Raw genomic sequence first — 11796 nt, 5'->3', positions numbered from 1 at the left:
GAAGAGGCTATGGCGTCGACAAAGTCTTCATCGGCATCACAGACTCATCATAGTTGGGTGGTTCACTGTGATGCCGATGAAGACTTTGTCGACGCCATAGCCACTTCTGCTGTCTCGCACGATTTTGTTCCAAAATGGAGATAGAAGGTGTATGACATAAACTTCTCAGTATTCAATGAAAAGGTTGGACCATCTAGCATATTCCCTGAAAATGAGCTTAGCCCAGTTAAAATTAGTGTGATTTATGGGCTAGCAGGCTCAGCTAGCATAACGTCCGAAGCTTGCAATAGACCATCAGGTGAATCTTCCATAGTGGTTAGTCTACCCTCTAAAAAAATTCAAAACAAAAATACCATAAGAAATAAGACTTGATAAGTCTGATCACCTTCCAAACAGAATTGAAAGACACATACGATGTAATTACTGCAGCACAAAAAAAAGATTCGAACCTCATCGCACTATTTGGGAAAGCTCAGTTTACGAAGCTCCACTGCTCAATAACAAAAGGGGTTGCTTCACAAAGTTTCCCAGTGTTGAAAAGTAAGACTAGAATATATAAACCAAATAAAATGTGAAAGTAAAAGAAAAATAAAGTGTACCATGTAGTGCCTAATTAGAATGAGGAAGTCTCAGCATTACATAATTTTTTTTATTGTTCTAATTAAGTTTTCCTCATTTTTTCATATGGAGGTGCATTTTATTATATCTATAAAGTTTATTATACCAAATACTTAAAAACTTACATTTAATGAATAATTTTCTACAAGGAATATTCAATTTTATTATATTTTTTATCCCGTACACTGTGTGGCAGTGGTTATTTTATTAAACACCCTATAATTGTGTAACTAATAAATTTTCAGGCAAAAAACTGGTCAATAACATTTTATTAGCCTCTATGCATTACCTAAAAACGAAATATAAGAAAATTTTCACAAAGACAAAAAAAAGTTTCTCAAAGGGTTTACATCTTAATAGAAAAAAAAGTAAGTCCTTAGCACACGTTTTCGCATAAGCATCAACATACACCAATTAAAAACTGTTCGTGATGATTGCCAAAGGAAGTAATATATATATATATATATATATATATATATATATATATATATATATATATATATATATATATATATATATATATATATATATTTTTTTTTTATTTTTTTTTTCTTGGATGTATCATGTAAATAATTTTACGAGCTGTTATTTTGTTTTCTCGTAATAAAACTCAGATTCCACGTCCATGACTCTAGCCCAGTTTACCTTCACCTGTATGTACACTACCCATATCTTGCTACTTCCATGATTATTTTTATTATCATTGGCATTTCCCTATGTTGTATCGTTAGGCGGGCTCTGACTTTTATAATAATCTTTAAAGCAACTGTAACAAGACCCCGCTTAGCTAGTACACATTGCGCGATTGTAACAGGGGTAGGTACACTACTTTTAAAAGTCGGGTGAGTCGCGGGGTCGCGACCTTTAGGTGACCGAGCGATGTACTATATATATTATCTTGTACATATGAATGTATGACTGTATGTGTTGAAACACAAGCTCAGTGTCACCACAGGATGTTATGGGACACGTCAGAGCCGTGGGAACTGTGCTGAGCTGACGGTGGAATCAGCAAGAATCAGCACCGGAACGTTGTAAGTTCCGGCAAAGGAGCAACGCACATATATACCATTCGCCCGAGCTACCAGCGGAGATCACACTGGGCAGCGAACACGAGCACATCGTTCTGCTCTGGGTGTGCGGGCGACAGCTCACATAAACTTACCTATTGTGTAAAACTGTAAATATAGTTAAAACTAATTACACGTTCAATATACCAGAGAGAGAGAAGAAGTGAACAAAGTGAAAAACGGCTCCGCTCGGCCAAACATAATCCACATCACTTAAATTAAAGGGCTATTGTGTTATCTCGTCAACTTCAATCAACTGGAGAAAGCAGGCAACGGTACACCGGAACTGACGAGAGATAGCAGTTCGTGCCCTTAACACAAAACATAATACTTACCCGCAGTTACTATTAAAACTGGTAACATAAAAAAAAAACTAGCAAATGTTGGCAACGATTTACGGACCTATCCGAAGTGTTAAATAAGTGTCATCTCTCATCTGTGCTGAACCGACGGTGGAATCAGCAAGAATCAGCACCGGAACCTTGTAAGGTTCGGCAAGTCATCACCGGAAAATCAACACCTCCGGTGAAGGAGCTACGCACATAAATACCATTCGCCCGTGCTACTAGGGGAGAAGAACACTGGCGAGACACAAGCTCCAGCTTGGGTGTGGTTGTCTTACTTATCTTCGTGCGACTCGCTCACATAAACTTTATAACTATTGTGTAAAATGGTAAATAAAGTTCAAACTAATCACACTTTTAATATACCAGGAGAGAGAAGACGTGAACTCAAAGTGAACAACGGCTCCGCTCGGCCACACATTATCTACCTCACTTAAGTAAAGGCTATTGTGTTATCTCACCTACTACAATCAACTTGTGAAGCAGGACAACGGTAACACCGGCTCTGTAACGAGTTAGATATCCAGTTCGCGCCTTAAATAAACACTTAACACTCGCCACCTTAAAAATAATTATAAAAACGTGTAACAATATATATATATATATATATATATATATATATATATATATATATATATATATATATATATATATATATATATATATATATATATATATATATATATATTTTTTTTACAACAAAGGAGGCAGCTCAAGGGCACACAAAATAAAGAAAACAATAATAAAAAAAAGCCCGCTACTAGCTGCTCCTAAAAAAGAAACAAAAGAGGTGACCGAAAGCAAGATCAAATACGGGAGGAGAGGTATCCTGATACCCTCCTCTTGAAAGAGTTCAAGTCGTAGGCAGGAGGAAATACAGAGGAAGGAAGATTGTTCCAGAGTTTACCAGCGTGAGGGATGAAAGAGTGAAGATGCTGGTTAACTCTTGCATAAGGGGTTTGGACAGTATAGGGCTAAGTCAAAATATAACCAAGTCGGCTCACCGCGCAGGAAGGCGGAGCTATGGATGACGTCAGTGGTCTCTCATTCCGTGAGCATTTAAGAAAACGGACTGTGAAATGGGATACTAACATATTCATTCCGTGAGCATTTAAGAAAACGGACTGTGAAATGGGATACTAACATATTCATTCCGTGAGCATTTAAGAAAACGGACTGTGAAATGGGATACTAACATATTGCCTTGTTTATGGAAGCACAGGGCAGAAATATATATATATATATATATATATATATATATATATATATATATATATATATAGATATATATATATATATATATATATATATACACACACACACACACACACACACACACACAAATATAGACCTATATATATATAGATATATATATATATATATATATATATATATATATATATATATATATATAAATATATATATATATTTCAACAGCTTTTAATGTAGATTTTAAGTAATGTATTTTATTTTTTTACTTCAGAAAATATTAAATATGGCATTGAGAGAGAGAGAGAGAGAGAGAGGAGAGAGAGAGAGAGAGAGAGAGAGAGAGAGAGAGAGAGACTAATACGAGAATTCAATTCTAAGGTATGTTAGTAATAAAACATATTTTAGATTCAATTATATTGCAGACGTATACACAGCATGCTAGACCGACTGTAGGGTTATATAGCTCCAGACACACACACACACACACACATTTGACCTAATTCACAAATAATGTCATTTATTACTGGTGCCAATTTTCACTTTTAAGCCTGAAGAAGAAGGGACCGTGGAATGGACCAATCACCGTTTGAATTCCCACTCATTTACTTTAAGTTATTAATTACAATATAGTCAAACATACCAAGATGTCAAAATACTTGATAATTATATGTGCTTATTTATTATTTTTCTGATTTAGTGTAATCTATTAAATAGATTTGGTCATTTACAAAATATTTTGTGATTATATATAAGAAAAATAAGTTTTTATTAATGAACGACAAAATTTCAATGTCTAAAACATTAATTTCTGCATTTTCTTCACCTTTTTTTTGTTGGTTTGAACTATTTTTCTTTTTCTATTGAGAATTCTTATTCTGAAGAAAATCCTGCACCGTACATAAAAGGTTATAACTTCCAGAGGAAGCTCAACCTTTCGGTAAATAAGGTCAGATAGTTCAATTACATCATTCTTTCCAGGCTTAAGGCTCTCTCCATGGTAGCAAGTAAAATATTTCCCATTACCTTCAATTTCTGTAAAAAATCAGCAGAGGGATGCATGAGACTTCCAGGCTTCCAAGAGAGCACAGCACACATTGTTTTTTTTTCTACTTTGCTTACTTTTGCACCAAGCTTGTATTCGGGGAATTTATGGGCTATGTATCCACCGAGATACAATTCACCTTCTTCTTGAATTGCATATTCCAAGTTCGAGCTTGCATGATCTATGTGTATGTCATATCCTTCAGTTAAATTTTCTTGGTTTTCATAATCAGGCATCTCACAAGCAAATAACATTGCCGTGAGACAGAGTTCTTCTTGAAGTTCCTTTCCTTGAGTGTTTGCAGAGGCTTCAGTGGAGGTAGTTGGTGTAAGATTATGTACATCACAGTCACGGACAACATTATACTTATCTCCAACAAGGGCTGAATCCTTACTTAACAGGTGCACTCGAATTCGGTGCTTGAAAGACACTGCAGATGGGTGATCGCATTTTCCTCCCATTTGCCGAATTATGGCAAAAAAATGTTCTAGGCAATCCTGGTTCAACCTACAAGTTAGCAGATACGAAATTCCAAACATTTCTTTTAACATGTCAAAAAGTTTGGGGAGGGACTGAGATGAAATCATCAGTCCTTTTTGGAATTGATACATTTTGTTGCTGCCACAAACTTTCATTGCTGCCACAGTGTCTGTCATTCTAGAGAGTATGATGTCCTGCGTGCTTATATCTGTTCCATAGGCATTCCTGCTACTTTTTGCATCATACCAAACTCTGGAGTTAAAAACATCAAACCAAGCATTAGACAGCTCAATGAATTCGCTTGTGCACTTCCAATTCATAGAAGTTAATAACTGTTTTTCTCCAAAGTATTTCAATGCTTTAGCAGTAGTTCCAGAAAGCAACTGCACTGCTAATTTGACATTCATTCTGCTTGGCCCAGTTACATGAATGTGTTTATCAGACAAGCGGTGGGTGATTTTCAAGTCATGTTTGGCTCGTGCTATAATCTCGGTTACACAATCATGACTAACCTTGTTTCCATCTGCTAAAAGAAATCCAGAGTCCAGAAAATTATTTCTTATTAATTTAATAAGGTGAGGAGCATCTGCAAATATGTAAATTTTCCTTTCTGAATTGCTGGATTTGAACACAGGTATTTTCTGTTGAGACTCCTAATGATTTCCAGAGTTTTACATTGGTGGGCCCAAGATCATTAACAATTGCAACAACAGGAAATCCAGCAAATTCTACATTAATAATGATATCTAAGAGAATTTCTTTTGTCATGGGAGAGTCAAAATCATAAAATACAAGTTGTTTCCAAGGTGCAAATAATCCTCTGATCATTGCACACTGGGCACTTTGTTTGGGACCATAGAGAATATCTTTACCCTTGTCATATGACCATTCCTTTGAGATGCTACATTCATCAAAAGATAGAGCACAAACTCGGTCTCGCTCTGGCATAGCCTCTGCTTTGAATTTAAGTAAATTCATAATAGCTAATAAAATTCCTGGTTCCGCATCGATTTTCCTGGCATGTCGATTTAATGTTGACTTAGATGGCAGGGAAAGTTCCATTTTCTCTTAGAAAAAGTAAGCTTTTGGGCTTAAACTTTTCAGAGTTAGTGCTCGGCTGATATCGTCCTCACTCCAATTAGTAATATTTTTCTCAGCAAATATATGATCAATTTGTGAGCGTGAGAACATTTGGCTAAGATTCTTCTTGGCTATGCATATTTTGTCCTGAGAACACCGTAAGCTGTCTTGTAGTTTTCCTATTTCCTTTTCCATAGCATTCAACTCCTTTTCCTTCTTCATTTTGCCTTGTGAAGAACAACTATCTTCGCTTCTCTTTCTGCAACTATTCTTTGTAATGATGTTCTATCTTGTAACAGCTGCTGAACCTGAAGGTGGAGCTCATTCTCCCCTACACTGTCATTCTCAAAGCTGGTTGTGGCATCATTCGGGGCTGCACCATCTGTAACATGAGAAATGCACAAATCATTTTATGTGGGTACAACAGTGGATATTAAAATATTCAATATTCTCTCTTTAATTTGTTGCAAGATTTTTATATAGTATGTACTTGCAATACATTGGGGACAAGCAATAGCTTAACTTACCTTTGGTCTCAAAATGTTGACCCGTGTGAGGTGATGAGGTCACACAGCTGTCTGTGGCACCATTCTGGGCTGCATCATCTGTAACATGAGTAAGGCACAAATCATTTCATGAAAGCACATTAATCGACAATAAAATTCTCTCTCTCTCTCTCTCTCTCTCTCTCTCTCTCTCTCTCTCTCTCTCTCTCTCTCTCTCTCTTGTTGCAAGATTTTTTTATATAGTACTTGCAATACATTGGGGGCAAGCAATAGCTTAACTTACCTTTGGTCTCAAAATGTTGACCTGTGTGAGGTGATGAGGTCACACAGCTGTCTGTGGCACCATTCTGGGCTGCATCATCTGTAACATGAGTAAGGCACAAATCATTTCATGAAAGCACATCAATGGACATTAAAATCTCTCTCTCTCTCTCTCTCTCTCTCTCTCTCTCTCTCTCTCTCTCTCTCTCTCTCTCTCTCTCTTGTTGCAAGATTTTTTTATATAGTACTTGCAATACATTGGGGGCAAGCAATAGCTTAACTTACCTTTGGTCTCAAAATGTTGACCTGTGTGAGGTGATGAGGTCACACAGCTGTCTGTGGCACCATTCTGGGTTGCATCATCTGTAACATGAGTAAGGCACAAATCATTTCATGAAAGCACATTAATGGACATTAAAATTCTCTCTCTCTCTCTCTCTCTCTCTCTCTCTCTCTCTCTCTCTCTCTCTCTCTCTCTCTCTCTCTCTCTTGTTGCAAGATTTTTTTATATAGTATATACTTGCAATACATTGGGGGCAAGCAATAGCTTAACTTACCTTTGGTCTCAAAATGTTGACCTGTGTGAGGTGATGAGGTCACACAGCTGTCTGTGGCACCATTCTGGGCTTCATAATCTGTAACATGAGTAAGGCACGATGTAAAACTTTACCCTGTTTACCTTCTGCACTCTGTTTTGCTCGGTTACATCACAAAAACTCATGGTACTCCCATTTTCTTTCAGCCTTTTATTGAAGAAAACAATTTTATTTTTGGTATAACTTGCATAAAATGCATATGTTCGATATTAGTTAGTCATTAAATAATTCTTTAATTTACATGTTTTATTATTATTTATCAATTTACTGAATTTTACTCTAAAGTATTTTTAATTTTAGAAATACCTCATTACCCTCAGCAACGGCTTCATTACCCGGGCCCCATGGGGGTAATTACCCCCAGTTTGAGAACCACTGCATTACAGGAACTCAATATTTCATCCCAAAGTGCCATCAAGGATAATGATAACATCCCTACACCGCCCACGGTATGCCAGTCAGCACCGTCAAATCTAACTTTAAATTCAAATCTAATTCACTTAAAAAAAAATCAACACTCACCTTGTTGGTGTGGCAGTAATATCGTTGGTACAGCTCCAGCCTTAAGTCGTCGTTGATTTTTTGGCACTGCTATATTGAGTAGTGTATACTTTAAACTGGTGGGCTCATATGAAGACTCCTCAAAGTGCGTGCAGCATACTCTGGCGTCGGTGTCATGGCGGCGGCGGCTATCATCATATTTACACGCCAGAACCCATTTCTTCCTTATTTCAGGGTCTTTTGGGATGCGGTGAAAAGTCAAATTTGATTTCCTATGTCTATAGCGATTTTCACACCCTTTAACAGCACATTTTTTAGACATGATCACTTATTAATTACGAAACATGCCCTCGCACAACTATCAAGAGCGCGTCCGTACACACAGGCAGCTGAACCACGACTGAACCACTGACGTCACGGCGTTCGCTGAGTTGCCACTTTTCACAAGATGCGCAGAAGTTTTTCACTTTTGTCATCCACATAACCCGACTTGGTAGTATATAGACTTAGGTATAGGGATGAGCATGAGTAGAAAGTCGAGTGCAGCGGGGCCGCGGGAGGGGGGGGAGGCATGCAGTTAGCAAGTTCAGAAGAGCAGTCAGCGTGGAAATATCGATAGAAGATAGAGAGGCAACATTGCGGCGGAATTTAAGAGGTAGAAGACTATCAGTATGAGGAGGAGAGCTGATGAGACGAAGAGCCTTAGCCTCCACTCTGTCCAGAAGAGCTGTGTGAGTGGAGCACCCCCACACATGAGATGCATACTCCATACGAGGGCGGACAAGGCCCCTGTATATGGACAGCAACTGTGCAAGGGAGAAGAACTGGCGGAGACGGTACAGAACGCCCAGCCTCGAGGAAGCTGATTTAGTAAGAGATGAGATATGAAGTTTCCAGTTGAGATTTTGAGTTAAGGATAGACCGAGGATGTTTAGTGTTGAGGAAGGTGATAGCTGGGTGTTGTCAAAGAACAGGGGATAGTTGTTTGGAAGATTGTGTCGAGTGGAATGGTGGAGAAACTGTATTTTTGAGGCGTTGAAGGACACCAGGTTCTTCTTGCCCCAATCGGAAATAATAGTAAGGTCTGAGGCTAAGCGTTCTGCAGCCTCCAGCCTTGAGTCGTTAAGGTCATGTAGGGTGGGTCTTCTATTAAAAGAAGTTGAGTAATGCAGAGTGGAATCATCGGCGTAGGAATGGATAGGACAGTTCGTTTTGGAAAGAAGATCATCAGTGAACAACAGAAAAAGAGTGGGAGATAGGACAGAACCCTGTGGGACACCACTGTTAATAGATTTAGGGGAAGAACAGTGACCGTTTACCACGGCAGAATTAGAACGGTCAGAAAGGAAACTGGAGATAAAGGTACAGAGAGAAGGATTGAAACCGTAGGAGGGTAGTTTGGAAAGCAAAGATTTGTGCCAGACCCTATCAAAAGCTTTTGATATGTCCAGCGCAATAGCAAAAGTTTCACCGAAACGGCTAAGAGAGGATGACCAAGAGTCAGTTAAGAAGGCTAGGAGATCACCAGTAGAACGCCCCTTGCGGAACCCATACTGGCGATTAGATAGAAGGTCAGAAGTGGAAAGGTGCTTTTGAATCTTCCGGTTAAGGATTGATTCAAAAGCTTTAGATAGACAAGAAAGTAAAGCTATAGGACGGTAGTTTTAGGGATTGGAGCGGTCACCCTTCTTAGGCACAGGCTGTATGAAGGCATACTTCCAGCAAGAAGGAAAGGTAGATGTTGACAGGCAGAGGCGAAAGAGTTTGACCAGGCAGGGTGACAGCACGGAGGCACAGTTTTTAAGGACAATAGGAGGCACTCCATCAGGTCCATAAGCCTTCTGAGATTTGAGGCCAGAGAGGGCATAGAAAACATCATTTTGAAGAATCTTTATAACAGGCATAAAGGAGTCAGAGGGGGGGTGAGTAGGAGGAATATGCCCAGAATCGTCCAGAGTGGAGTTTTTAGAAAAAGTTTGAGAGAAGAGTTCAGCCTTAGAGATAGATGAGACGAGATGAGACAGTGTTGCCGTCACGACTGAGGAGTGGAGGGAAAGATGAAGAAGTGAAGTTGGAGGAGATGTTTTTGGCTAGATGCCAGAAGTCACGGGAAGAGTTAGAGAAAGCAAGGTTTTGGCATTTCCTATTAATGAAAGAATTTTTGGTTAGTCGGAGAATAGATTTGGCACGATTTCGGGCAGAAATGTTAAAGTTCATAATTAGCATTAGTTTGAAGGCTCTGGCACCTTTTGTGAGCTATCTCTCTATCATTGACAGCACGAGAACAAGCGTGTTTAAACCAAGGCTTTTTAGCGTGAGGAGTAGAGAAAGAACGAGGAATGTATGCCTTCATTCCAGAGACAATCACCTCTGTGATGCGCTGAGCACACACAGAGGGGTCTCTATCCTGGAAGCAATAATCATTCCACGGGAAATCGGAAAAGTACATCCTCAGGTCGTCCCACCGAGCTGAAGCAAAATGCCAGAAGCATCGCCTCTTCGGTGGGTCCAGAGGGTGTACAGGAGCGATAGGACAGGATGCAGAAATAAGATTGTGATCGGAGGAGCCCAACGGAGAGAACAGTTTGACAGAATAAGCAGAAGGGTTTGAGGTAAGGAAGAGGTCTAGAATGTTGGGCCGGTCTCCAAGACGGTCGGGAATACGTGTAAGGTGCTGGACCAACTGCTCTAGGTCGTTGAGGATAGCAAAGTTGTAGGCTTGTTCACCAGGATGGTCAGTGAAAGATAATGAAAGCCAAAGCTGGTGGTGAACATTGAAATCTCCTAGGATGGAGATTTCAGCGAAGGGAGAGTGGGTCAAGATGTGATCTACTTTAGAATTCAAATAATCAAAGAATTTTACATAGTTGGTAGAGTTAGGTGAGAGATAAACAGCACAGATGTATTTAGTAATAGAATGACAATGAAATCTTAGCCAGATTGTGGAAAATTCAGAAGAGTCAAGGTCGTGGGCACGAGAGCAAGTGATCTCGTTGCGCACGTAGGCGCAACATCCAGCTTTGGATTGAAATTTAGGATAGAGATAGTAGGAGGGAACAGAGTAGAGATTGCTGTCAGTAGCCTCAGAAGCCTGTGTTTCGGTAAGGAAGAGAAGGTGAGGTTTAGAGGATGAGAGATGATGTTCCACATAATGAAAATTAGAGCGAAGACCGCGAATGTTGCAGAAATTGAGAAGAAAGAGGTTCGAGGACTTATCAAGACACCTCTCGGGTCGGCAGCCAGAAGGGGAGTCCTCCTGGGGAATTTGTGGTCCCCCCCCCAGGCGGGGCCACCGAGGCGTGGGGTAGGTGCGCCAGGTTGAAATTTTAATTTTGGGAAAAGGTGGATAGGGTGTGTGAATGTAGTGTGGGGTGGATAAAGAGAGGATCTGTCTTAGAGAGCTTGCTGAACTACTCTCCGGTGTTGGTGAGACAATAGGGAAACGGTTAGTGAGGACATGGGAAGGGTCTTTGGAGGGCTTCAGCTCCCTTCTCACCTCCCATATATACCTCACCGGGAGTGGCTTGCGCCCGTTCGGTAGGTGTCTTCCTACCTACTCCAGCCAATATATATATATATATATATATATATATAATATATATATATATATATATATATATATATATATATAATATATATATATATATATATATATATATATATATATAAATAAAAATAAATAAATATATATATATATATATATATATATATATATATATATATATATATATATATATATATATATATATATATATATATATATATATATATATATATATATATATATATATATATATAGTACTGGACCCACATTCGCTGCGTGATGGACGACGTGGTTCGAATCCTCACGCTACCACTGGATTTTTCAGTCACCGAGTGGCTTAAAACTACCCACATGCTGTCCTGAAGACCACCCATCAACCCGGACTCTAGAGGAAGCCGTCCAAGCGAATCAAGAACGAGTTCTGGGGGCAGCTTGAGCCAATGCAAGATGGCGCCACTATAAACATTCGGCTGCGCCAGAAAGGTCTGTGCCGAACATCATGCCCAACATGTAAGAAGACTTGGTCCGACCCTCAGGCCCCA

General features: G+C 39.2%; 1 long non-coding RNA gene across 1 annotated transcript; it reads right to left on the bottom strand.

The window, feature by feature from the left end:
* Nucleotides 1-6077: 6077 nt before the first annotated feature.
* On the bottom strand, nt 6078-7241 carry LOC127007659 (uncharacterized). The gene is made up of 4 exons (XR_007760324.1): nt 7171-7241; nt 6899-6976; nt 6374-6451; nt 6078-6228 (listed from the first exon to the last, which is right to left on the bottom strand). It is a non-coding gene; the product is annotated as an uncharacterized LOC127007659 (long non-coding RNA).
* Between the last annotated feature and the right edge of the window lie 4555 nt (nt 7242-11796).

The sequence above is a fragment of the Eriocheir sinensis genome, chromosome 4 (genome assembly GCF_024679095.1).
Source record: "Eriocheir sinensis breed Jianghai 21 chromosome 4, ASM2467909v1, whole genome shotgun sequence".
NCBI lineage: Eukaryota > Metazoa > Arthropoda > Malacostraca > Decapoda > Varunidae > Eriocheir > Eriocheir sinensis.
This window is presented reverse-complemented; position numbering and strand designations above follow the sequence as displayed.